The sequence below is a fragment of the Bos indicus genome, chromosome 21 (assembly GCF_029378745.1).
Source record: "Bos indicus isolate NIAB-ARS_2022 breed Sahiwal x Tharparkar chromosome 21, NIAB-ARS_B.indTharparkar_mat_pri_1.0, whole genome shotgun sequence".
Classification (NCBI taxonomy): domain Eukaryota; kingdom Metazoa; phylum Chordata; class Mammalia; order Artiodactyla; family Bovidae; genus Bos; species Bos indicus.
Window position 1 is genome coordinate 61616250 of NC_091780.1, and position 27419 is coordinate 61643668.

Genomic DNA, 27419 nt, shown 5'->3' on the forward strand with positions numbered 1-27419 from the left:
GAATGTCTTCAGGGCTGTTGTTCAGCCCCTCGCCACGTGTTCTCTACCCTCCAGGTGGAGCGAAGGGGTAGCATCCCCATGTTTCAGATCCTGAAGGCCCTGCTCACCCCAGCCTGCTGTCAGTGACACCCACTCCCCCAGTTGCTCCACGGAAAAGGAACTCACGGGTCCTGGACTTAAACCGCTGGCCTACTTAGCAGGATGAAGGAACTGGGCTCCTGACCGGTGGTGGCGATATATCATTACCTCATTTAGCCATGTGTGCATTAGAAGGCCATTATACAAAGTAGCAAATAATAACCGCCAACTTCCACAATAAGGCAACAAAGTAAATAATACATTATCTAGCTGCAGCTCTCGAGGGTTGGAGCAGCCCATGGTAACAGAGGCCTATGGGGCGTGAGGTCATAAAGCTGTGGGCACCGCATGAAGGGGATGTGGGGCGGGGCCAGGTTGGTGCCGTGTCCAGCAGTGAGGGGTCACCACCAATTCTGAGATGGCCAGGGAGCATCTTTCTGGAGCCCTTTATGAGATTTTCCGTGAAGCTGCCTGGCCACACTCACTTCAAAGCTGCTTGCTCTGCTGCCTCTTCTAGTGGGGTGACTGTGGACCTTGGAGGCACCCTGTGATTTGTTGTATAGGTGGCTCTGAGTCCTAAAGACCTGGATTTGAAGCCTGCTTCTGACACTTACTAGTAAGAGTGTCCATCTCAGCATCTGTCTCATAGCACTGTTCCAAGGTCTTGGGAGTCCCTTGGGCTGCAAGGAGATCAAACCAGTCAATCCTAAAGGAAATCAACCCTGAATATTCACTGGAAGGACTCATGCTGAAGCTGAAGCTCCAAAACTTTGGCCGCCTGATGTGAAGAGTCAACTTGTTGGAAAAGACCCTGATGCTGGGAAAGACTGAAGCAGGAAGAGAAGGGGATGACAGAGGATAAGATGGTTGGATGGCATCACTGACTCAATGGACATGAGTTTGAGCAAGCTCCAGGAGATGGTGAAGGACAGGGAAGCCTGATGTGCTGCAGTCCATGCAATCTCAGAGAGTTCGACAGAACTGAACAACTGAACAAAAAGATCAGATGGGAGCAGGTGTGCAAGGCTCCACGTGTCAGGCTCAGGAGATGATGATTATTAGCTCTTTGTTTTCAGCTCTCATGATGGCAATTGGCTGAATAACAGCCACAAAAATATCCAGGACTGAATTCCTGGAGTCTGTGACCGTGTCAGCTCAAATGGCAAAGGGTGTGTTGTAGAGGTGATCAACTTCAGAATCCTGAAATGGGGAGAGGCTTCTGGACTATCCGGGTGATCCTCCCTGTAATCAGGAGGGTCCTTACAGAGGGAGGCAGGAGTGGATTTGACGCTGAAGAGGGCAGCGTGATGACTAAAGCAAGATGCTACATACTTGGCTTTGAAGGTGGAGGAAGGGAGCCAGGAGCCAAGGAATGTAAACCAGGCTGCTCTAGAAACTGGAAAAGACCAGGCTGTAGATGTCCCTCCAGAGCCTCCAGAGGGCGCTCGGTCCTGCGGACAATGGACGCTGACCCTGGGCTTCTGACCTCCAGAACAGTAAGTGACTAATATGTTGTTTCTTTTTTTTAAGTTTCTGGCCTACCTTATTATTTTTAAAAATTATTTATTTTTGGCTGTATCAAGTCTTAGTTATGATTAGTTGTGGGCTTCTCTCTTGTTGTGATTCAAGGACACAGATGCCCCCCAGCATGTGGGATCTTAGTTCCCCAACCGAGGATTGACTCTGAGTCCCCTGCATTAAGAGGAGGATTCTTAACCACTGGGCCACCAGGGAAGTCCCTAGCATGTTGTTTTAAACCACTGAGATAGTGGTAATTTGTTACAGCAGCATAGGAAACCAGCGCCATGATCATTCACATCCCAGTCCCTGCGAGCAGAAGAGGATTCTAGAACGGCCTAGAGGGGTTCTAGGTGGTCCCCTAGTGACTCTGGCTCTTGGATTTGCACTTTCAACATTGACTGAACATACTGAGTATGTTTCGGGTACTCTTCCTCAGTGTCAGACCTACCAAATAAGGCGAGACTGTGCACGCTCTGTTGTAACGAGAAAGCTTGACACAGCACCAGTATGTTGACTGTCTGTGGACTCCGAAGTCACACTGACCTGGACCACCATCCTTGCTCTAATTAGCTGTGAGTCTCCAAGCAAAGCGTTTAGAATCTTGGGGCCTCCCAGTCTGGGTCTTTAAGGTGGGAATCCTAATGGTATTTCTCTCATGGGGTCGCTGTGGGGATTAAATGAGTAAATACATGAAAAGATTGTAGATTGAAGTCGGGAACATACGTTATTTATTAAGTGTCAGCTATTACTATGAGAGACTACCCACCACATTTTAAAGGGAACAGCAAGTGCAAAGGTCTTGGGGGCAGGAGGAAGCTGTGAATTCAAGAAACAAGACAAAGTTCAGAAGAGGGAAAGAGTGGCGTCAGGTGAGGATGTGGGGGAAGTGAAGGCCACCTGAAGCATGTTCTTGGAGGCCACGTGAGGATTTTCTGTGTCTTAAGAACCAGGGGAAGCTTTGGAGTGGTTTTTAGGCAAGAGAGTGCTATAATGTGACTTGCATCTTTTAAAGATGACTCTGATGTCTGAGTGGACATTGGAAGAAAGGGAAGTCAGAGAGGCTGTAGGGGGATCTGAGAAAGGGCTTTTGGAGGGGGGAAGTCGGGGAGGCATCACAGAGGAAGAGACAGGTGTCTCAGATCTGAATCAAGAACATTAAGAGCCTGAGAAGAAATCAAAAGTCAGAAGAAGCAAGAGAAACAAGTTTTCATAGGTCCAATGGCATGGAGGAGCCTAATGAGTGTGGAGCAGAGTGGAAGATGGGGTGGGAAGCGGGTGGGAAAGGCAAATGACATCTTGTGTGGAAAGGAATAGATATCAGAAAGGGCCCTCATGTCCAGGACTGCCCTGTGCAGTGGTGCAGGCTGGTCACTGCACAAGGGTACCCAGCAGGTGGGGGGCATAGGGTGGGGATGGTGAGAGGTGCTGACAACCAGCCATGTTCAGCTGGTGAAGTTGGGCTGGATCTGCCCAGAGAAAGGGTCACCTTTTTCTACTTCCCTAGTTCTGAGAGTGACCTTGCCATGGGCTAATCCTGGTTGTGTTGACTTCAAGAATAAGATAGAAGACTTGGGGCAGAGCCACTGCTCACTCTCTAGTGATCTCCAACAGGTCTGTAACCCTCTGGGCTTCCTTTTCGTCATCTGTAAAAGGGGCACAATCCTCTCGTCTGTGTCGCTCCCCTGAGCCCCAGGGTTTAGAAAGGATGAAAGGAGAGTGTGCACATCTCTTCTTTCTGTAAACTGCGAAGCCCAAGGCAGCATGAGCCGTCTGTCTGCATGTTACCGCCTTTCCATCCCTCCTGAGAGCTCTCACCCTGTGTGTGCTGGACAAGGTCCTCGACTGCCAGGTCAGCAGGAGACTTTCCCGGATCACAGCTGGTCCTCTTAACACTGTTGTTTCTCTTAACAACGCTTACTGCCCGGCAATCATTCCAGTTCATACTTAGATTCTTCTTTCGCTTTTATCTCTCTTCGTGAAACTGTCAATTAGATCCTCTCTGTCTCAGTCACTTTTGTATTTCCAGCACCTGGTAGGTACGCCTGGCATATATTAAAGTGAAAATGTTGGTTGTTCAGTTGTGTCCCACTCTTTGCGACTCAATGGATTGTAGCCCCCCGGAATCCTCCGTCCATGGGATTCTCCAGGCAAGAATACTGGAGTGGGTTGCCATTTCCTTCTCCAGGGGATATTCCGGACCCAGGGATCGAACCCGGATCTCTCGCATTGCAGGCAGATTCTTTACCGTCTGAGCCACCAGGGAAGCCAGTGCATAATATATGAGACGCTCAATAAAGATCTGCAGAATGAACCAAAAGAATGAATGGATTCTGTGCTGCTGGAGAGCACTGCAAATGAGTGGGGAATATCTCTCTTTCTCTCATATAAATTTATTCACAAATACCAACCAGGGGCGCATAGACATGGCAGCAGCACTGGGGCCAGCTGGGACTGGTGGGGGGAAAGGTGCCTGAACTTTTGAGGTTAAAAAAAGAGAGAAATGGACACTTGGAGGTGGAGAAAAGGGCACAGAGAGAGGAGATTCTATTTATCTCTGTCTCTATTTATCATCTGTCTATCATACCCATGTCCCTACCGTCTATTCATCTATCCTATTTATCTATCTACCTATCATCTGTCCATCATACCTATTATCTATGTATCCATCATCTACCATCATGTCTATTTGTCTATCTATGTAGTAGTTAGTCACTCAGTCATGTCCGACTCTTTGTGACCCTATGGACTGTAGCCTGCCAGGCTCCTCTGTCCGTGGAGTTCTCCAGGCAAGCATACTGGAGTGGGTAGCCATTCCCTTCTCCAGAGGATCTTCCTGATCTTTGGGATCGAAGCCAAATCTACTTCTTTGCAGACAGATTCTTTATCCATGTATCTCTCATCTATCTATGATGTTTATTTGTCTATCTATCATTTACCATCTATCTGTCATCTACCTACTTTGCTGTTGTTGACCATATTAGGAATTTCCCAGGATGTACATGACATCTGGAATGATCCACTTGTCCCTCATCCTAACACAAACCTCAGTTAAGAATGGTTGATCTGAAGTCACTTACGGCTGATTTTTCTGCACAGGGAAAAGCCCAAGTGACAGAGAGATTTTAAAAAAGGGGACCAAAAAATACTAGCTCTTTTGATTTGGATCCATCGCGTTTTAATTATGAATGATGAGAATGTTTCAGAAAGGGAATTTTGTTTCCTCTGGGATCCTTTCTGTGGCTCCTCCTTTGGAGAGGAATTTCAGACATACAGTTCAGGAATCACACCATGGTAATTGTGGTCTGATGGGCAGCCTTAGCAAAGGGAGAAGCTCTCAAAGCCTCGTCCTGTGTCCTGTGTGTATATCTGGGAAACTGGTCCTTCCCATCTGCTCTGATTTCCCTCTGAGCCAATGAAGCAAGGCGTCTTCTCTGTCTCGCATTTTCTGGAGTTTAGCTCTAACTCATTTTGGAGAGAAGCTTCTTAGACCCAGGGATCTGTGCTTCTTGGTGATCTCTTCAACACAAATGTAGAAAAATTAAATTTTTTTTCCATAATGAGATTTTCCCTAATGTCAATTTATTTATTGGATGCCTTCTGAGCTGTCCTCAGGAGCTGGGACTGTGGCCCCAGCCCCTGCTTCTGTCATAGACGCTTCCACTCATCAGAAGGGTTTGGAAAATATTTTACCCTTGACAGTGACCTGTATTACAATTAAAGCTTATGATGTGGGCTTCTTATTTGCCTAAGGAGACAACAAGATTTGCTATGTAATTTGAGAAGCACTTACAATACAGCTATCCATGCTGTAAGCTGATTATAAATAAAGTTCAGCCCAATTGCTTCCATCAGAATATCAGGATTCACAGTCAAAGAAAAGGGCACAACCCCGATGTGCAGTTGCTCGGCATCGCCTCGGTACATAAATCAGATTCTCTTAGCAACTGCTGCATATCATGTTTATTAAACACCTTCTGGCTATTACAGAGCAGGGTACTAAAAAAATCCCTCCCAAAGTCTCAGAAAATCTCTTTGCATATCCTCTATTTTTAAAGTCTGCTGGGGGTCAGCAGTATTCTTTCTGCCGAAGAGACAGTTGAGGGGCTTAGGGCTTGGGTGGGCTCTAGAAGTCCCATGGGGGAAGGGGGTTGATTTTTTTTTTTCTTCTCACTTCGCAAACAGAGTAACATGTTGGGTCCCAATGCAATGACCTTCAAGTTCCATCCATTGGAAGGGAAAATAATCTCTTCTGTGGCTGCAAACAGAGAACTGGGGGCTCTTGGAGCTGAAAGTGAAAGTGTTAGTCACTCAGTCATGTCCGACTCTTTGTGACCCCCATGGACTGTAGCCCACCAGGCTTCTCTGTCCATGGGATTCTCCAGGCAAGAATACTGGAGTGGGTTGTCATTCACTTCTCCAAGGGATCTTCCCAACCCAGGGATCAAACCCAGGTCTCCTGCATTGCAGGAAGATTCTTTACCATCTGAGCCACCAGGAGGCTAAAAGGACTTCGAGACAATGTTGTATCCAAACACCCTGGCAGGACAGTTGGGAAAGAGAAAGAAGCAGGGAGAGGAGGTGAGGTGGGCACACTTCACCACAGGGGATTGACAGGCAGGGCACCTGCCCGCAGCCTTCAACTTCAGTGCATGAAAGCTTTCCAATTTCTTTATTCATTCAGCCTATTTATTTTAATAAACAAAACATGGCTGCATTCTTAATGTATATTATTCAAACTCTATATACCTAGAGATAGCAAAAGGCTCCTTGTCACAGTCACTCACCTCCCTCTCCCCATCTACACACAGTGTGACAACATCTGAAGCACGATGTGCATGTGATTAAGGACCCTGTGATGGGAATCATCCTGAAAGATCTGCACTCAGTCACCAAGTCTTGCCTGACTCTTTGTGATCCAATGGAGTATAGCCCTCCAGGCTCCTCTGTCCATGGGATTTCCCAGGCAAGAATACTGGAGTGGGTTGCCATTTCCTCTTCCAGGGAATCTTCTCCATCTAGGGACTGAACCTCCATCTCCTGCGTCTCCTGCACTGGCAGGCGAATTCTTTACCACTGCTCACTCCCCAGTGGCTCAAGTGGTAAAGAACCTATTACCACTTGTTGGTAAGTTGCTAAGTCTTGTTGTTTAGTTGCTAAGTCATGTTCAACTCTGTGTGAAGCCATGGACTGCAGGCTTCTCCATCCTCCACTCTCTCCTGAAGTTTGTTCAAATTCATGTCCATTGAGTCAGTGATGCCATCCAACCATCTTGTCCTCTGTCATCCCCTTCTCCTCCCGCCTTCAGTCTTTCCCAGCATCAGGGTCTTTTCCAATGAGTCAGCTCTTTCCATCCGGTGGCCGAAGTATCGGAGCTTCAGCTTCAGCCTCAGTCCTTCCAGTGAATATTCAGGATTGATTTCCTTTAGGATTGACTGGTTGGATCTGCTTATAGTCCCAGTGATCCTCAAGAGTCTTCTCCAGCACCACAATTTGAAACTATCAATTCTTCAGTGCTCAGCATGTATGTACATATATATATACACACGCACATTCTTTTTTATATTGTTTTCCATGGTTTGTCACATGAATCTAGCTCCCTGTGGAATGCAGTAGTTCCTTTTGCTCATCCATTCTATTCATATAACATTTACATCTGCTAACCCCAGACTCCACCCCGTCCCTCCCCCCTCCTCCCCCGGCAGCCACAGCTCTGCTCTCTGTGTCTGTGGCTCTGCTTCTGTTTTGTAGACAAGTTCATCAGTGTCGCATGAGACTCCACATATAAGTGACATCACACGACATGTCTTTCTCTTTCTGATTGACTTCACTGCATATGATCTTCTTTAAGTCCATCCATGTTGTTGCAAGTGACACTATTTCATTCTTTTTTGTGGCTTAATTGTATTCCATGGTGTATATATGCCACCTCTTCTTTACCTATTTATCTGCAATCTGCTTTTTCTTCTCCCTTAACTACATCTTAGAAATCCTCCTAGGTCGCTATAGAGGAATCTGTCTCATTCCTTCTGATGGTTAGGGAGTGTTCCACAAGAGCAACGCACATCCTTTTTTGAACTCTCCTTCTGTGATAAGTATTTAGCTCACTTCCACATTTTTGCTCTTGTAAGCAACGTTTCAATGGATGTACTCTGCAAGGTACCTGTGTGGGTGTTTGAGAACTTCTCTAAGATAGATGCCTGGGAGGGAAATTGCTGGATCCGAGGGTACGTGTGGTTTTGGTTTTAATAGATTCTGCCTGATTGTTCTCTGAAAGGACTGAACTAATTCACATCCCCTCCAGGGGTATTGAAGGCTTTTTTTAAGGCAGGAAGATAACTTTACTGATGATTTTGTATTAAGGACTTCACTTTAGAAGATTATATTCAATTCCACCACGGAATCTTATAAAAAACCAAGCCTTAAAATATCATGCAGTCATAAATTCCACTGTAGAAAAAAAAATCAGGAATGGTGGGAAAAGAGAAAAATACAATAAAAGCAAAGATTGCCCATTGTCCCCCCATCTTCTGGTAATCTCACTAGCAGCTTTTCTGTCTTGAAGTAGAATGTACACTTAGATAAGCCAGGCATGGGATCACACTGTACCTGCTGTTACTGTTTGTAACTGACTTTTTTCATTCCAATGTATGTTGTGGAATCTTGTCCATAGCAACTACCATGAATCCTCACAATCATTTAAGTGGTTGTACAAGGCTTTTTTTACCAGGCCCCCAGAACTGGACATTTAGCATGTTCCCAGTTTTTCACCACTATACGCAAAGCTGCAAGGATTTCTGCTCACACATCTGGGTGCACAGATTTCATCTCTCTTTCTTGCTTCCCTGTTCTTCTTTCAGAGCCCCTTTGAGGTTCCTGAAACATGCTGCAGCTACTCAGACGTGGGGGCATCGCCCCGGTGTCGTGGGTCTGCTGGTCACCACTTCCCTGTCTCTCTGCGCCCGTCGAAGACCCTCCCAGGCACCACCAGGGACAGCCCTGAGCTCCTAAAATGGCAAAATCCCTTTTCTGCCCAGAGAGACTCGTATAGTTTCCAGGGGCTGGTGGGGAAACAGAATTGTATTCTCTACCAGTTCTAGAGGCAGAAGCCTAACAGCAAGGTGTCCGCTGAGCCATGTTCCCACCGAAGGCTCTAAGAAAGAATCCTTCCTGGTCTCTTCCAACTTCTGCAGGCTCCTGGCACTGCTTGGCTTGTGGCAGCATCACTTCAGTCTCTCTCTCTGTCTTCACATGGCCTTCTCCTCTGCATCTCTCCTCTGAGCATCTTTTCTAAGGACTTGTCATGGGATTTAGGGTCCACTGGATAGTCTAGAATGGTCTCATCTAGAGATGTTGGTTTAATTATGTCTTCAAAGAGGCTTTTTCCAAATAAGGTCACGTTCCCAGGCATCAAGGGTTAAGAAGTAAACATAGCTTTGAGGGAGCTGCCGTTCAGTCCTCAACAAACCCCTCATGTGGTTGCCTTCCATACTAGGGCGCCCCTCCCCTGATTTCCCCATGGGGTCTGGGCCCTCTGAGCAGACGAAACACCTTCTCACATCTGGAGTGCTCTGCAACCTTTTGGTTCTGAAAGCCTTTGAAGACACGGCCTTTGGGGTGGTTTCTCAAACCCTGATCGCAGAAAGAGACCCCGTTTGGAGGGGTGGTCAGTATGATCTCCCAGAAGCCCCTCTGAAGAGGTCTTAGTAACTCACCTCCTTCAAGGGCCGCTTCTCCTCTTACTCCTCCTCCAGCCTTCATCTCGTGCATCGTGGCCGGAGGCAGGAGGCCAGGTCAGGCTGGGGTCTGGAATCCCTTAGACAAGCAGCCACAGCACCAACCAAGGAATGAAGACTGTGCTTTAAAAGGCACGGGTCCATCAGGTCATAGAAACATAATGGAGCCGGGTCGGCATTTCAGAGGCTCAAGTTCCTACTTTGAAGCTCCTGGACCTTGGCGAATCTCCTTTCTTTATGGGTTGATTTGATGTTTAGAAACGGTCAGGACTGGAACGGCTCGTAAGGCAGATGATGAAAAGCTGAAGAAGCCATCTGGAACGAAGAGGTTGAGGGTTGACGAAGTTGAGAGCGTGTGCAAAACGGAAGGCACTTCTGAATGTGGTGTCTGGGGGAGCTGAGCCCCGCCACCCCACCCCCATCACCGCTTCAAAGGGACCAGCATGGAGACTCAGAAATTCTCGTATTTTAGGTCTCAAAACAATTATTTTTTGAGAATGTCTTTCTCATTTTCTTCTCTCTATTACTCAGAAGTAAGGGTGAGCAGGGAATTCTCTGGCAGTCCAGTGATTAGGGCTCCAGATTTCCACTGCAGGGGACCCAGGTTCGATCCCTGGTTGGAGAACTAAGATCCCACAAGCCACAAAGGACAGCCAAAAAAGTAGTGATGATAATAATAAGGGTGAGCAGTTTGATGGGAGGACATTTGCATTTTTGCTTCCTGGTTCTTTGTTCTCTCACCCTCCATCCAGGTAGAGAACTGTCATATTTGATGAGAGATTTGAACAGAGCTCCCAATCACCCTTGTTCTCGGGCCTTAATACATTTATGAACCAGAAAAATATGAAAGAGTTGAGGTCCAGGGGACTCACAGAGAGTCACTAACTTTTGAATTTTTTTAACTCAAAAGTATAGAAAGAATAAAACACTTTCCTGGGTACTGTCACCATCATGTTATAAACAAAAGGATTCTAGCAGCAAAAAAAAAAAAAGGAAAAAAAAATAACATTGTTTCCAAGTAAAGGACTGTCCTGCAAATTAAACGGATTTTGCTTTGAGAAAAATTTGCAATATTTGTCTCACTTTTCTTAAGAGGCTGCTGCTTAATGAGAACTTTGCTAAGAACCCAAGGGTCCACTGAAGCCACTGGCCTCCCATGAACAGGAGCTGGAAAACTAAAAATCACAGACTTAGGTGTTGGCCATTGTTTTCTTAAAGGCTGACAGCCACTCCATAGGGTGGATACTGTGGCTCCATTTTACGTGTGAGTCTAAGTGATTTTGCTCAGATCCACACGTGCATCTTTAAGTGGGGTCAGGATTGGAACCTCACGGGCTTGACTCCGAACCCTGTGATTTTCCCGCCCTCCATGTCATCTTCCATCCAAGGGATTGTAGGCTTTACAGACTTACCAGCCCAAGTACTCACAGGGTTATTTCTTCATGTGAGGCCCTGTGCTAGGCATTGGGGACACAGAGATGAATAAAACTTAGTTCCTGACCCAACGAGCTCACTTTCCAATCCAAGCAAACAACAGATTCACAGAAAAACCCAAATGATACACAGCCGTGAATGTCAGGGGGCTGAGCATGCGCCCCGGTCACTGTGAGAGTTTCCAGGGGCCAGGGTCCTTAGGGAAGGTGGCAGCGGAAGATATACACAGTATCGTGTCTATATCAACACGAAATCTACATGAATGAGGAGACAAAAAGGTTTCCAATAACCAACCCGTCAGGAGCAGGCTCCTGGCGCTGGCGAGCCTGTGAATCTTTCCCGGGGGCGATTTGATAATCTACACCGTTTTAAAACATGTGCATTCCCTTTGCACCAACAATGCCACTGCTAGGAAATTATTTCAACTCCTAAATAAATTCTCTGATTACGATCAGGGACGTGTGCACCGGCAAACATACCAAGGATGTTCATTACAGTCCTGTGTGTAATACTAAAAACCTATTTAAAAAATAAATGCTTGTCTTGAAAGAGAAATCTGCTCCGCAAGGAAGCAAAAGCAGAGTCAAGCCTCGCCCGGATTCTAGTTCAGGGGTTTCCTCGAAAAAGAGGTGTGTGGGGTCTGGGGTCCGACAATGCTGGAGACTGAAGTGTGTGACCCGAAGCAGGTCACCACCTCTTCGGTGCTCAGTTTGGGGCTAAGAAGGTGGAGATACAAGAAGCTGCCTCCCCAGGCTTACTCAGAGGGCTGTGAGAGGCAGGATGGTACTCAAACCTCAGCTAGCAATGGGGTGGAGGCCCGGGAGAGGGACAACCCTCTGAGGAGGTGTCAGGGGAAACTGTTATTTTAAAAATTAATTTCTGGTCTCAGCTTTAAACCCAGTGAATTTTACAGAAATCTGGTGCAGGACCTGTCAGGGATGGAGATGAGCCGGGGATGATGGGGCGGGAGGGTGGTGCGGGCGTTGTCTGTCCTCGGTGAGCCGTGGGGCTCGCTACCCTGGGAGCCCTGCGACTCGCTCGGATGGGGGTGCAGAATCGCGGGTCTGTGCCACTTGGGTCATTTACGCTCCCCTGGTATTTAGCACGAGAGGAGGAGTAATTGCCCTGGCAGTGTCCTGGCTGAATTCCAATTTGGGTGATTGCATTCTGCCTACTTAAAATTCCCTTCTCTGGTATCCATGGTAGAAGCGATTCTTCAAACCCTCTCCTGTTAGGGGGGGAAAAAAATTAAAAGAAAGGAATCAGCCTAGCCTTGTCTACTATAGAATATAGGACTGTTCTGTGTACCCCAGAAGTGGTTTCTTTTCAAACGGGGAGCAAAGGAGTCCCATTGGAATAAACCTGTCAAACATGCTGGAATTTTCCAGAAAGAAAAATTCCATTTTTCAAAAAGGGGAAGCAGTGGGAAGGAAAACTATGTATCTGAATACAGAGAATTCACCTAAAAGACTCGAAAGTGAAAGTGTTAGTCGATCAGGCATGTCCAACTCTTTGTGACCCCCATGGACTGTAGCCCATCAGGCTCCTCTGCCATGGAATTCTCCAGGCAAGAATACTGCAGTGGGTTGCCATTCCCTTCTCCAGGGGATCTTCCCGTCCCAGGGACCGAACCTGGATCTCCTGCACTGCAGGCAGATTCTTTACCATCTGAGTCACCAGGGAAGCCAGTAAAAAGAGAGTCTTTTAGGTGAAGCTCCAGAGTTGCCTGCTCCCGCTCAGTCGGTCAGCTTCGTCAGACCTCTGTCCTCTACCAACTGCTCACCCTCCCCTAACCCTCCCCATAATGCCTCCTGCCTGTTGCATGTTCAGAGTTGCTTAATTATAGAATATGAAATTGTTTCCTTTCATTTGGATTGCTATTGGAAATGATGTATGGATAACAGCTTGAGAATTCAAATTATACTACGGATCAACAGGACCCGAGAGAAGAAAAAAATGTTTTGACTATTACACTAAACAAACCGGGCTGGATGTCAGGGAGACACGGGCTGTGCAAATTTCCGAGTGCATGAGTTTCACTTGTCCTAAGTGGCTTTATTAATTAATGTGTGCCAGGACTTTCCAACATTTGTACCTGATGCATTTTTTAAAAAAACAAGCAGGAGTGCACGCGCGTGCACACACACACACACACACACACGCACCACACACGGCTCAGGAAAAACAGGGAAGTTGGATTTCATGAAGTTTGCCCCTCCCTCTGTGTTCCACTGCGCTTGCAAGTGATTCTTCAGAAGTCTCAGCTTCCTATTTCCACTGGTCTGAAAGAAATCACAATTAATCCCTGATTTACGGGAGGGCTGAAGCATCTGAAATATGGGAAACCTCCACGAGGGAGATAGCAACACGGTGAGTCTTCTATGCAGGCTGTTGCGGGAAGCTGGTCTTCAATCACCGTGTCTGTGCGTGTGGATTTACAACAGCGTCCGTGCGCAGCTGAATAAAACACCCAACCACTCGACGCAGGTGAAACCTGCATTCCTCAGAGTGTTCTCACCCCCCTACCCCCCGGGGTTGTACAAAAACGACTGGCCCACACATCTCTTGTGTTCCCCCTTCCACTACTGGGCAGAGATGGCCGTAAGCTAACAACTTCACGGTGACTTCTGCTGCTCTTCCTACCTTTTCTGTGTCTGGGCGAGGTGGTAATCACACACAATTAAACTGGGCCTCCTTTCCTTGTAGCCATCCACCCTCAGATGGGCGAACAGTCAAGGTTGCGTGGTGAGCTTTCCCTCTGCTGATGTTGATGCGAGCAGAAGGAAATCTTCCTGCCTGAAAATCCTAATAATTTGGGGGATGAGCCCACATATCTGGCTCCTCGGCAGGGGCTATACGTAACTGCCAGGGTGTCTTCCTGAAAGAACCCAGGGGCGTTCCTGTCAATGCAGCAATGTAACTGCCTGACGAGACCGACCCTCTGGTGGATATCCAGCTCCGTTTTGTGGCTTAACATTTGGACCGAGTCAGGTTGACACTGAATTCCCACCCAGGCTGTTCCACATGGTCCAGGAGGGTGTGTTTTGACGTTGGGAATGGGGAAGGCTTTGGGTCAGAGCTCTGGAGCCGAGCAGAAAAGCTGCTCTGTTACTTCTGCCCTTGGTCCCGCAGAGTCCTGCAGAGCTGAGCTCTCTGCACACGCCTCCCTCCTTCCTCCTTTCTTGGTGCCTGTGCAGCTCCATACGTTAACCCTGGTGAGTGCAAGCTTGGGGGTCCTCACCCAGGTGGTTCTCACCACCAGCCTGTGGCTTGGGCTCCATCTGCGAAAATCAAACCTAACAGAGAGGGCTGAGATGCAGCAGCAACTCAGGGAGCGAACTGACAGGTTTCCGTTTCCTCCAGATCATTGCTATCTTCTCTAAAATCTGATTTTCTGCCTCCCAAATCCTGTTTTCAAATTTTTCAAATGACTGCTTGTCCAGAAAGATGATGACCGAAACTCTATGAACTAGGAGCCCCGTTTTAATGGGTATGGCTCCAAACGACATCCCACAAAAGAAAAGAGAAATAAAATAAAAGGAGGTATTTCGATCAAACCTGGTCAAAATATACCAATCCATACACCACTACCACCACCCCTTTCTAAATGGAGCATTATTTTCCTGGTCTCAGCCTCGACATATTAGTATCACTGCCTTTAACAACTGGGTTTGATTTTCTTACAGTGCAGCTGACTGACAAGAAAGAGGTGAGGAGTGAACGCTGCAATTTGAGAACCTCTTTGGTCAGCTCTTGGAAAAGAACGAACTCTCTCCTGTTGAAACGAGCTCAAGGTTTTTCAAGAAGCCAGCATGAGCAACTTGGATTCCGAAACCGAGGCAGAAGTGAGTGTCAGCGAGACTTTCGGGGGGGTGGGGGAAGAAGTGGCTTGTGTTTAGTGCTTCTCCGCTGTTCGGAGCTTCCGATCGCTGGCAATGTTTACTAGAAAACAAAACCCATTTTGTGAGTCCTTCCTGGATAAAGCACAGATCACCGCCTCCCCCCAGCACACACACCCTCCACTGCAGCTGTTTTGTTCTTCAAATACATTATCACTTTTTAAACTGATGGTAAAGGAAAGAATACATTCATTTTTCTGCCCAACAAGGCTGCAGGAGAAAGGAGGCTCAGCCGCTGAGAAACAACAAGGCATAATGTTGTTTTTCAAAACACCACCAGCCTTGCCTTCTTCCTTTTCATAGCACTCATTTTCCTTCTTAGAAAAGGGGTTAAAATTAGTAGGCACATTTCATATTAGCGTATTTCATGCAATAAAGCATAAATTATTTAAAATAACACGACCTTTTATCTTGCACCTTTTGAAGGAAGCAAATTAAAAATGTAAATTGGGAGCTAATTAATATGCAAATGTATTCATTCGCAGTTAACAATTAGCAATTAAACCTGCAGTGTCTACAAAGAGCACGGACAAAATTAGTAACTTAATTTATCATTAAAAAATGAAAACGTACACAAAATTTTAATTGACTTTCAAAATATTTCCCCTGCTTTTTTCTTTCCATTTTTTAATACCAGAAAAAAAATTTTTTTTAAAATATTGTGCCCGAGCTCTAACAGATGAAACTGGGCACAGGCAGGATTCGGGGGAGTTCATTAAATAGGATCGGAGGAAAGCATGTTAGGAAAAGTTTGCCTTTTATATGAGGTATTAAAAGATGACATTTAAGAGTGTTGACTTGTGTTTCATAGTCGACTTCAAGAGAGAAATAAATACATAGATTCTCCTGTGTTTGGGAATATGGATGACAGAGATTTGTACAGATAAGTGGAGTGGGGTGTGCATTCTGCCTGTGTGCATAGACATGGGACTGGCTGTATGTGTGTGCGTGTGTGTGTGTGCCCGCACCTTCTAGAAGACGCATAACAAACATGCAGGGTCATTTAAATGCTTCTGGTTCAGCTTTGAGAATTCCAGTACAAAACAGTTGCATGGAGAATCAGCAACAAATAGCTCAAGATGTAAATAAGACGCTGTAGGTTGATCATGATATACATTAACATTCAGTGTTTCATCTCTGCTTCTCACTACAACCCAGACTCTCACATTTTCCACTTTCTCTTATGGAGGATTTAAAGAGCAAACCTTCTGCATGTTTTCCTGAACTGGGGGTTCATTCGCGACATCCCTTCTGCATCAGCCTAGCTCTCTGCCTGCAGATGTGGGCTTATATTTTTACATACTCACTTTCTAATGCCACGCGGCATAGGAGAGAACCCAGCAAACGTCGGATCTGTTGCTGGCAACCTTATTTTGGTTATTTAAACAGCACCTGCTGCTCCGGTTCCATTGAGAGCTTGCTATTTCATTCACAAGTGTTTTCTTGTGATTTCGCTTCGCCATTCTGCATTCTCTCCTTCGTGAACTTGGTTCCTGTTCCGGACGAGGTGGCATCTTGCTGTCTCTTTGTGCCGGGCGCCCTTCTGGTGAGAGCTGGACCTCGTTCTCACCTGCTGGCTCGGGATTTCACCATCAACAGGGACATTGCCGTGTGCCGCTGCAGCACTTTGAGGGTAGTTTGAACCGGGATCAGGGGTCTGACTGCTTTCCTCACCAGGCCCCAAACGGGCCGGGGTGCAGTTGAGCTCACATTTTCCACCTTATTCTCTATTCCCAGTCATGAGAGACAAAGGGCAGCTAAGGTGAAAATATCAAAGACCACGAGGCCGTGGCAATAAGCATCAAGTCAATTTCATTTGGTTCCACAAATAGCAATTCTGCCTTCCTGACGGATGTATCAACAGTGACAAATTGTTCTTGATTAAATTGTTATTATTCTTATGCATTTAGCTGGGTGTTTGCATAAAGCTAGAGGAGATATATGTATGTACAAGGAAATCTTCTCTCTTCATAATTGTACCAAAGGAATACATTGGTTTTTCTCCCAAATTTGTACTTCTTTGGGGCCCTCTTAACGCCTTCCCAATATATCCTATGCTCCACAACTTTCCAACGATAAGAGCAGCCATTTAGAAACAAACAAAAAGACTTAGTCTTAATGGAAAATTAGATAATACGCTAAATACAGCTCCTGACTTTGGCAAAATTGTAATTTGGATCTGGTAATTTCTGTTTTCAAGGAAGAAATTTTAAATCAGGCCCCCACCTTCACTCTAAGGATAGAAAGGATTTCAATCCCGTGAAGCAGCTACAAACCCCAGGCTGGGGACTGAGAGGTTTGGAGGTTCACAGAAGGCACTTTGAAACCAGCTTACAAACACTAATGCTTTGTCTTTTATAGGAAATAAGCACCATTCTATTTCAGTGGGGAAAAAATGTGGGTCTCATCAGCAGTCACTTATCATGAACTTTTTAGGTTTAGAGCATCTTAGAAGCCCTTTTATTCCCTCTGAAGTCTCAGATGGACGCTGAAAGAGAATAAAGACTTCTCCCCTCCAACCGGCACAGGACTTGATAGGAACAGCCACCAAACCAAATGAAAACAGAAGTCCGTACACCTTACACCGCACCAGCCAAAATAGACCCACACGGCCCTCCGTACTTTTTTTTTTTTTTTTTTAATGTGTGTGTGTGCTTCTGCGCCCGCGATATTAAGCAGCTAACAACAATCTGAGAATTAAGTTACCACAATTAGGAATTAGAAGCAGGTGGCATAATAATGGTGCTTTTTTCATTTCATTTATTAGCAAAAAGGAGAGAGAGAGGAGCTTCATTTATTTTCATGAGCGCCTCAGTAAAAGCATAGCAATTTGCAACACAAAAATCATTTCAAGTACCTCAGCCTCGTGCAACCCTCGTTTTCTTTTTTGCTTTAAAAGCCTTTTAAAGTTCATTCTCCCACCAACCCGTTTCCCCCCCATTCTGAAGGATGTGTGTGTGTGTGTGTGGTGTGTGTGTGTGTGTGTGTGTGTGTGTGTGTGTGTGTTTGTGTGTCTTATGTGGAGTTGGTGCGTGCTCGTGGGATCAGACTACTTCTCCTAAGCAGTTTTGGGGATTCAGCGAGGAACCCAGAGTTGGAGGGGCCTCTGGGTAAAGCGGCATCTCACGCTCTGTCCTTTTTCCTGCTTGTCAGTTAATTTCACACGGGCTTGTCTCCGCCCTGCAGAGAGTCAATTCAGGTGTACCCTCTCCCTCAATCCATCGAAGCGCGCAACATCCCTCCGCCCGGCCACAGGCGGGCCAGCGCCCCTGGCGTCCTGCACGCACCCCACTACCGGCGGGCACCCCGCACCTTGCAGGCCCCCTTGCTGTGCGCGTCCGGGGGCCGCTCCTCGCTTTGCCGGCGCGGCGTAGCGACCCTTGCGCGCCCTCTAGCGTCGATATCCGGGATCGCCACGGGCTGGCCCGGTGGGAGCCGCGGGCAGCATCAGGCACCCGGGAGGATGCTGGGGGTTCCAGGGGTGCCCAGGCGCACGCGTTTGCGGGAGTCCCCTACGAGCCGGGCGCTGGGGATGCGCGATTCTGCCGCAAACTCTGGGGAGCCCCTTCCCTGTCTGGGGCCTCTCGCTCGTGTTGCCCCACATTAGATATTCCCTGGGTCCTGGGCTAGTAGGCCCCAGGCCCGGCCGGCCGCCCACTTTGGTTTAATGCCGCCACCTGCGTTCGTCTGGACCCCGCGGCGATCTCAGTGCGCGTGGGGCCAGATTTCCTCCAGCGAGCGCGGCAGGCTCAGCGCGACCCGCTTCTCGGTGTCTGCCCTCCCCATGTCCATCTCTCGGGGCTCTTCAGTCTCTGCGCGCCCCTGATTCTCTTTTTTTCTCCCTGTTCATTTATTTGAGAGCAGCACATCCTCATCCACGTTGTCCCAGTTTCTGTCTTGCCATCTCTCCCGTCTGCCTCTTTTCCCCCTACAGTTTTCTCAGTTTCTTTCCTTGCGTCCTTTCCCTCCATTTCTGCTGTTTCTTCTCTCTCTGTTATCAGTCATCCAACTTTATATTTCTGACCCTTTCCCTCTTTCTGCCCACCTCCCCCTCTGCCCCCCATCCCGTGTATCTCCTGCTCCCCCGGGAATTTCACAGATTAAATCACCGGCCTCTAGTTTAATCATCTCTAATGCAAGCCGACTTCCTCCTCACCCCCTGCATTCCAATCAGTTGCGTTCCGGACCTTGGAAGATGAGCCGCTGGTCTTCTGGGGTCACAGGCACGCACCTCCTGCAGCCCAGCCTGGCCTGGCTGTTTGTGGTTTGTTTTTGTGTGTTTTGTTTTTTTTTGCTATAAAAGCACAGTGTGTAGGAATTCTTTAGAATCCACTATTTGCATCTGAGGAGTGGTATTTAGTGAGGATGGAAATGTGGTTGGAAGGTAGTCGGGGCGGGAGGGAGGGCAGGGAGATGACCCTCTGCAGACTCTCAGCTTCTTGGAAATAGGAGGGCTCCTGCCTGGAGATTTGACAGCCTCTGATCCAGGCACACCACTTTTAAAGATGAGTCCAGTTTCATTTGCCATGAAACTTTTCAAAGGCTGTTGGGATTTGAGAAAAGGATCAAGCACCCAAATAATAAAAGGAATTCAGATCAAAACAATGGATTAGTACATTAGCCTATAAAGTGAGCAAAGATTAGTACAACCAAACTCCAGGCTGGTGAGACAGGAGAGAAGGTGGAATGCATGCAGACCTTTGGGGAGTATAAACGGATACAACCCTTTTGGAAAGAAATTTGGCAATCCGTATCAAGAACCTTTGAAATGCTCATACCTTTTGACCCCGTAATTCCACTTCTGGGAATCAAGCCCAGAGAAGTAATCTGAAATGAGGAAAGAGCTTAATGCCCAGAGATGGAAATCAAGCTGCCATTTAAGAAACAAAAATTGGAAATAGCTGAAATGTCCAGTAGAAGTGGACTGTTTAAGTAAACTCTGGTCTACCCACCGCCTTAAATTGACGCTGGCATGGAGAATCATGTTTGTAAGCGCACAAAGACGAGACAAAATCAGGATTCAAAGCTGAGCCCATGGTGTGATCACAGTGACACTCAACAAAATGAAAGTCACACACAGAAAACACCATCACAGTGTGTATTTCTGCACGGGGGAACTAGGGGTGGTTTTTCCCCCCTTATTCTTCTAGCCCTCTTTTGACTTCTTATTTTTTGGAAGGAGCATGAATTTTCCTTTAGAGTAGAATAAAACAGTTGCTTTTCTTTTTCCTTTTTAAAAGTGGTTGTGAAAGTGACAAGGGCTTGGAGAAGAAAGGTTACTGTGGATAAACAGAAGGAAACCAGGTCCCAGGATGAACTGGGGCTGTGAACAGAAGTGATGGAGTGCTCAGATCCTAAGATGATGTGGGCATAAGAGACAATGCCTGGCTTCTGGAGGAGAATGGACTTGGGTTGGAATCCTGCATCCAGTCCCTGACCTGGGCAGTGCGGGGCTACTCCTAAAGTTTCCTGCCACCTTTGCCATTAAATGTAGGCTGGTTCCTTCACCCTGACCCGACCTCTGGGTCCGCAGCTTACATCTTTTGTGGCCCTCACCAGCTTCCTGTATGCTGATGCCTCAGTGAGGAAGATGCAGAGAACACTGGCTTTGGAGAGAAAGCTACTTCTGGTTGCCGTTTTAATTCAAAACTCTCTTTGAGATCTGCACGTGGGCATTCCCTCAGCTGTAGCACTAGCTCTGGGCTCCATGTACCACAGACAGCAATGTAGCTGATTCCTAAAGCGTGCTGAGTGGTATGCTGTCCTGGAAATGGTCCAAACTGCTGTACAAGCGCAGCCTCTGCTTTGTAACCCAGGGCTGTAAATTTCGTGACATTTAGTCAGGAAAACTTAGCCAGGAGTCTCATCACAGACAGGACACTTGACACCTGTTTATCTTTCTTTCTCTCCTTTTCTCTCTTTCTCTTTCCTTTCCTTCTTTCTCCCTCCTCTTTTCTCTCTTTCTTTCTTTTCTTTCTTTCTTTCTCATCTTTCTTTCCATCCTTCATTCAAGGCTGACCCTGGATAAAACTGGGAGGCTGAGAAAGTTTATTTTAGATGACCTTTCACTTCCCATTTCAGAATTTTTCCTCTCTTGCCAGAAATTCATGATCTCTCTCCTCCTACCCGACAGCTCTGCCCAGTAGAACATTCTACGATGCTGGAAACGGTGTATAATCAGTGCTGTCTGATATGGTAGCCACTGGCCACCTGTGACTACTGAGCACTTAAAACGTGTCTAGTGCCCCTGAGCAACTGAATTTTTCATTTCATTTCATTTTAATTAATTTAAATTTAAATCAGATAGCCACATATGGCGGATGACTGCAGTATCGGATGGCGCAGCCCTATAAAAACCTGTCCTCAGTTCTGCCTCTGGCCTCCCCCAAACTCAGATCCATCCTTTATGTCCAAACATCATCAGCTTTTCAGGCCTCGGTCTAGATGCCACCTCAGGGGTGTGTCGGAGCCAGCTTGGACCAGCCCGCACCAGCTCCCAAGAGCACACGTGTACCTCTCTTCATAACTCTGCAGCGACTTCCCACTAGGATCTTGACTCGGTTGTCATGAGAGTCTCTACCCCATGGAAATAGGCAGATCAAGTCCCTTTTCTCCACGGAATTGGTTGTTAAATATTTACCATCACACCTTTGTGTAACAGCCATGACTTGCACACCCCTGAGAGCAGGTATCTCCTTTTTAAACTATTATTTGTTTATTTATTTTCAGCTGTGCTGGGTCTTTGTTGCTGTGTGGGCTTTCTTCTCTAGTTGTGGCAAGCAGGGGCTACTCTCCTGGCATGGTGCAAGAGCTTCTCAGTGTGGTGGCTTCTTTTGTGGAACACTGGCTCTAGGCCACGTAGGCTACAGTCTCTGTGGCGCACAGGCTTGTTGGCCTGTGGCATGTGGAACCTTCCTGGACCAGGGATCAAACCTGTGTCCCTTGCATTGGCAGATGGATTCTTAACCACTGGACCACCAGGGAAGCCCGTGTCTCCTTTTGCTCTCTGGACACCTCCCTTGTCTTGCCCTCATCATGGCTCCACTGAGCTAATTTCCCACCGGCTCCCAGGGGTCAGATTCGGCCCGTCGTCTGGGATCCAGTGGATTCCAGGGCTTACATCTCTCAGCGGGTTCTCATGCTGCTTGTGTGTGTTTGCCTCCTCTGTTAGATTTCAGGTTCCTTGAGTGAAGGTAGTTCTTGTTTGGTTTGGTGCGGAATCTCCAGGGCCTAGCACATAGTAGGTGCTTGATAAGTACTTGTTGGATAAAGCTTTTTAAAGGCTTAGTGGAAAGAACCTGGAGCTGAGAGCCCATATCTGGGGCAGCCCTGGGTCCAAGTTCTGCCCTGGTTTTTTCCTCAGTCATGTGACACTAAGCATGCTCTTCCCCCACCCATGTTACATGTACATAATAGTCTCTTTCCTGTCCATTTCCTGGACATCTTGTAAGGGTCAAGTAAGATATCAGAATGCTTTGAAAAGTCATGCACTTAAACAAATTGCTTCCAGAAGTCCAGCGACATTTTGAATTTTCTTTGGTTCTTTGTCATCTTAGGTTGGAGCGTCAGAGAGGACCAGAGGGGGTCTATCATCTCCTACGGATTTAACTGAAATGGGACCAGTACAGCAGCCAGCGAGAGTGCGGGAGAGGGCGTGAGACTTTGCAGCTCACCAGATACCCACGTTGAAGGGGAGGTTGCAAGTCCTTTTCTTTCTCTCATCAGGCAAGTGGAGACGGCTCCAGCCAAGGAGTCTTCTTTCTGTTTACGGAGTCGCGTGGTGGTGGGGAAGGCTGAACTCTTGGATGTGAAATTGTTCTCTTCTGACATGTAGGAAAGAGACTCTCTTCTGAGAGCCCACAAATATTTGTCAGTTATTTTTCTCTTGGAGAAATGTTTTTCTCAAATCTGTGATGCTAAAGACCGTCGTGGGCATTTCAGCTTCTGTGGCCTGTGAAAGTTGACTGCATCCCAGGGCTGCTCCAAAGGGGTTAATTGCATCTAAGCATTGGAAAGTGATTATCTAATTAAACTTTGAAATGGAATGGTAAAAACGCTGGGTGACAGACTGTCTGTGGGAGGGTCCCCTGAGGTGCTCTCCATTTATTGCTAATCATCTTTCTTGCCCAGGCGGAGCCAGTTTCCAGCAGAGCACATGCTCAGACCGCGCTCTCCCCAGCTCGGGAGTCACTCAGAGATTTCTCAGGCAGATTCCTCCCTCCGTGTTGCGTGCCCTGCCTAAACTCTGCAGTTGTGCCTGGCTATCTTGAAAGGCTATCATCCCTGGTCTTCAGCTCCCCCTAATTCCTATTTAAAATCAGAAGACTATGTCTATACTTAGAACCGTAGAACCAAAGAGATTTGAAGGGTTGGGAGTTATGCTGGATATTTATGACTGTTGCCCAGAGAATTGGGGCTCGAGACCCAGGACGCCTGCCATAAATTCTGTGCACGTGTCGTATCCCCCTCATTGAAATCTGCTGGCACCTAGATTCTCTGGGCCAGGGCCCCTGCCAGGTACCCTGGTGGATGCAGAGTGAGTCTGGACCACGTGCTCCGGAGCAGCCTGTGGGCGAGAGGGGAACAAGCTGGAGGAGCCGACGTGAAAGATCGTTCTTTGTCACTTGACAAGCAATCTCGTTTGTTCTGCATTCGTGCCTGGTGATGTGGTTCCCTACATCACTGCCACTTTCTAGATGTAGAAAATGAGGCTCAGACCCCTTAAACAACCTCCTTGAGTCCTTCAACACTGAGCTTCCTAACCTCGAAACTCATGTCTTTTTTTTAAATTATATTATTAATGTGTAGTTAATTTACAGCATTGTGTTAGTTTCTGCTGTCCAGCAAAGAGATTCAGTTACATGGACATATACAGCTTTTCATATTCTTTTCTATCATGGCTTAGCATATGATATTGGGTCTAGTTCCCTGTGTGATACAGGAGGACCTTGTTGTTCATCCATTTTCTTTCATTTTTATTTTTAATCGGAGGATAATTGCTTTAGAGTGTTATGTTGGTTTCTGTATATATATTGAATCTAGGGAAATGGTACGGATGAACCTATTTGCAGGGCAGGAACAGAGACACAGATGTAGAGAAGGAACTTGTAGACACAGCAGGGGAAGGAAAGGTTGGGCAAATTAAGAGAGTAGCCTTGAATTATATACATTACCATGCTTATCCCTTTTATATATAATAGTTTGCAGCCACTAATCCCAAACTCCCGCGCTATCCCTCCTCTCCCCCCCAACCCCGACAATCACAAGTCTGTCCTTTATGTCTGTCAGTCTGTTTCTGTGTTGTTGGTAAGGAACTCGTGTCTTTTTACCTGCTGGGCTGGATGCCATGGAGATCTTGACGAGCAAAGATTCCTGCCCTCTGGGGATAAGAAGGAAAATGTCACAGCAGAGATGGCGTTTGGCTTTGACGTTCACTGATGGAGCTCCAGTAAGAGAAAAGACACAGAGAAAGGCAAGTGGGCGCAGAGTCTGGGGACCAGAACGCTGGCAGAAGTGACCTGGAGCCTTGTACTTTGGTTTCATGTTTTTATTTTTGAACGATGCCTTTATGTGGTGGTAACCATTTTGGAGCCCCTGTCATGTGCCAGACCCTGGGGTGTTAGGGATGAACCAAGAGGATGAGGTGGTCGTTCTTAAGTTCTAGTGGAATCGTGGCAGGGTTTTGAAGAAGATGGGCCATGCTCAGATCTGAGTTTTAGGACGGTCCTTGTGGTGACAGTTCAGAGAAGGGGACAGGGTTAGAAGGTCCTTGAGGAGACTCCGGTGAAAGGCTAGAAAGTGATAAGGAGGGGCTGGCTTGGGGCCTGGGCAGTAGGGATCAGGAAGAGTGGACAGACTTGAAAGCAGCTTAACCTGAAATTCCAGAATGATTTCTGTGTGTGCCTTTGAATTAAGGCATTGCAGTCACTTAAATTCCTCTTTAGAACTGCCTTTGCTAAACAACACTTCAATATTTTGCCCTCAGCAAAGGTTACCCAATGATATCAGGAGAGTCACCCAAGGAACTTCTCTGCATTTTATTTTTTTGTAAAATGACTATTGGGGACATAATTCATTACGCTGCTCAATGCCACTTATGCAAATATCCCTATGACAAATGCATTCTAGGGCGCTGGGCCAAGAAAAATCGGTTCTCCTGACATGCAGGCTGGATCATACCTCTAGACAATAGGAACCCCATGGCCTGCCATCCTTCCCTCCAGTATCCAGGTATCGGGAAACCCAAAGCTAAGTTTAGGCTTCGTTTTTGTAGCATTGTTGCTGTTGTTAAGTTGCTAAGTTGTGTCTGACTCTTTGTGACTCTGTGGACTGTAGCCCACCAGGCTCCTCTGTCAAAGAGATTTCCCAGGCAAGAATACTAGAGCGGGTTGCCATTTCCATCTCCAGGGGATCTTCCTGACCCAGGGCTTGAACCCATGTCTCCTGCATTGCAGGTGGATTCTTTATTACTGCACCATCTGGGGAGACCTTTTGTAGCATTATCTGAACAATTATATCCTCCTGCTTGCTCTGATTGTATTCTAGTTTTATGGGAAGCTACCTCTTTAGATATGGAGTAGAGCGAAAGCCCAGTGATTGTCAGTCCATGAAGGGCTTACAATAGCCTCTGGCAGCATTGAGTCTGCATATGGCTCCTGAACATCATTTCCCAAACTCTGTTCCCTGGTGCACAGAGGTTCCATGAGCTGTTCCAGAGCAGGGGAACAGTCCCAGCTAGGGGCATCTTTTCATCTTTGGTGCATTTTAAAGTAGACATTAGAAAAATATCTGCTTAAGAGTTTTGGCAACACTGTTCTAACATTCAAACAAGAGTGGCTGCATGGTGGTGTTGAGTCCCTGGGCATAACGTGACCTGGGACATGACTCCATGTCTTTGCAACTCAATTTCTTCATCTGTAAAATGGCATTAATTGTAGCATCTGCCTCAGAGGCTCAGGACAGTGCCTGGCACCCAGGGAGCCTTTGACTAGTGGCAGTTTTTGTTCTGAGTGATCGTCCCCGTCTGGGAAAAGCTCTCCTGCCCCTGACAGCAGAAGGAAACCACGTGACAGATCGCCGGATGCAGGAAGCGATGTTTAGCAGCGGGTTGTACATGTTCCTTCCCGCTGCCAAGCTGTGTGTTTTCTATTTAAAAATTGCCGGTCTTTGTTATGCATTTTATCTCATAATTTTAACATTTATTGGTGCAATTATTCAATGTTTACTTTATATTAAGCATATGGATCAAATTTTGATCATTTCTTTTCACAATTAATTCAACTGTGAGACCATTTTTTTGCTGTCGACTTTCATTTAAATGGTATCTCGTGAGCCTCCTATGGGCATCCTGACAAAACAGTGCAATTTAAACAATATTCCATGGTCAAACAAGTTGGGGAATACTGCCTGAGGTTATATCTTAGTTGAGTATGCCCCCTTTGGGCAAGATTATTATGTGGCAATGCAGATGAAGCACCAGCCAACTTGCTCCTTCAAAACATCACCACTCTTTAGAATGAAAATTTGATTTATTTAAGCCGTGAGTGTTTTTAACTTGGGTAATAGTTCTACTCATCAGCACCAGCTTGAACCAGTTTCTGTGTGTTTATCATTAGTTCATTCGTTCAATAATAATGTACTGAGTCTTTCCTATGGTCCAGGTACCATGCTAAACTTTGGCAACAATGAGTTCTAGCTTCCATATTCTTGATCTGTGTTATTCAATATGGTAGCCACAAGCCACATGTGGCTACTGAGCACTTGAAAGGTGGCTGGTCTGAGGTGAGATAGGGTACAAGTTAAATTCATACCAAACTTTAAAGACAGTATGAAAAGGAAAGCAAAGAACTTCCCTGGAGGTCCAGTGATTGGGACTCCATGCTTTCACTGCTAAGGATGCAGGTTCAATCCCTGGTCCAGGAACTAAGATCCTGCAGGCCACTTGGCCAAAAAACAAACAAATGGAAAGGGAAGCAAACTCTTTATTCTTTATTTCTAATGCATTGTAGGCAGATGCTTTACCGTCTGAGCCACCAGGGAAGCCCTATATAATGCATTATATATAATTATATATTGCATATATTATATAATGCATTATATATAATTATATATGTGTATAAAATGCATTAGAAATAAAGAATAAAGAGTTAAAATTAATGTCAGTTGCATATTGAAATAATTGTGTTTTGGATATGTTGGGTAAAATAAAACTTATTACTAGAGTGAATTTCACCTTCTGCTTTTCCCCACTTTTGTTTCTGTGCAGCCACTGGAAACTTTTAGATTCCATATAAAGCTCGTATTCTATTTTTGTTGGACAGCAGGGGTCTAGATGTTCGCAGACATACAATTGGTTAATTATGACACAACAAATGGAGTCCTATAATTTTCTAGATCCCCCTGTCACTGGAGCCTGACTTGGAGAATAGACCTCAGATGCAGGATGTAGGGGTCAGCAAAGGCTCTGAAGTTGGTGTCGTGAGTCTGGAGTTGGGATCCAGGGAACTGAGAGAGAACACAAATATATTGGGGTCAAATGCTGGTTTGAGGGTGTATCCGTCAGCTTTTGCTGTGTAACAAACAATCACAAAACCACAGAGACATACAACAGTGTGCAAAGTATACATTTGTATCTCACTCATATCTCTGCAGATTGGCTGGTGTGGCTGATCTAACTTGGACTTGGCTTCTCCCTGAGGATAGTGCTTAGGTCTGTTCCAAGGGCATTATGCCAGGACCCAGGACAAAGCAGCAG

The 27419-nt window shown here is 46.5% G+C and overlaps 1 long non-coding RNA gene across 1 annotated transcript; it reads left to right on the plus strand.

The window, feature by feature from the left end:
- Positions 1 to 477: 477 nt before the first annotated feature.
- LOC139178252 (uncharacterized) lies at positions 478 to 26673 on the plus strand. Its single transcript, XR_011562699.1, has 3 exons — positions 478 to 1574; positions 14453 to 14611; positions 22222 to 26673. It is a non-coding gene; the product is annotated as an uncharacterized lncRNA (long non-coding RNA).
- The last annotated feature ends 746 nt before the right edge of the window (positions 26674 to 27419 follow it).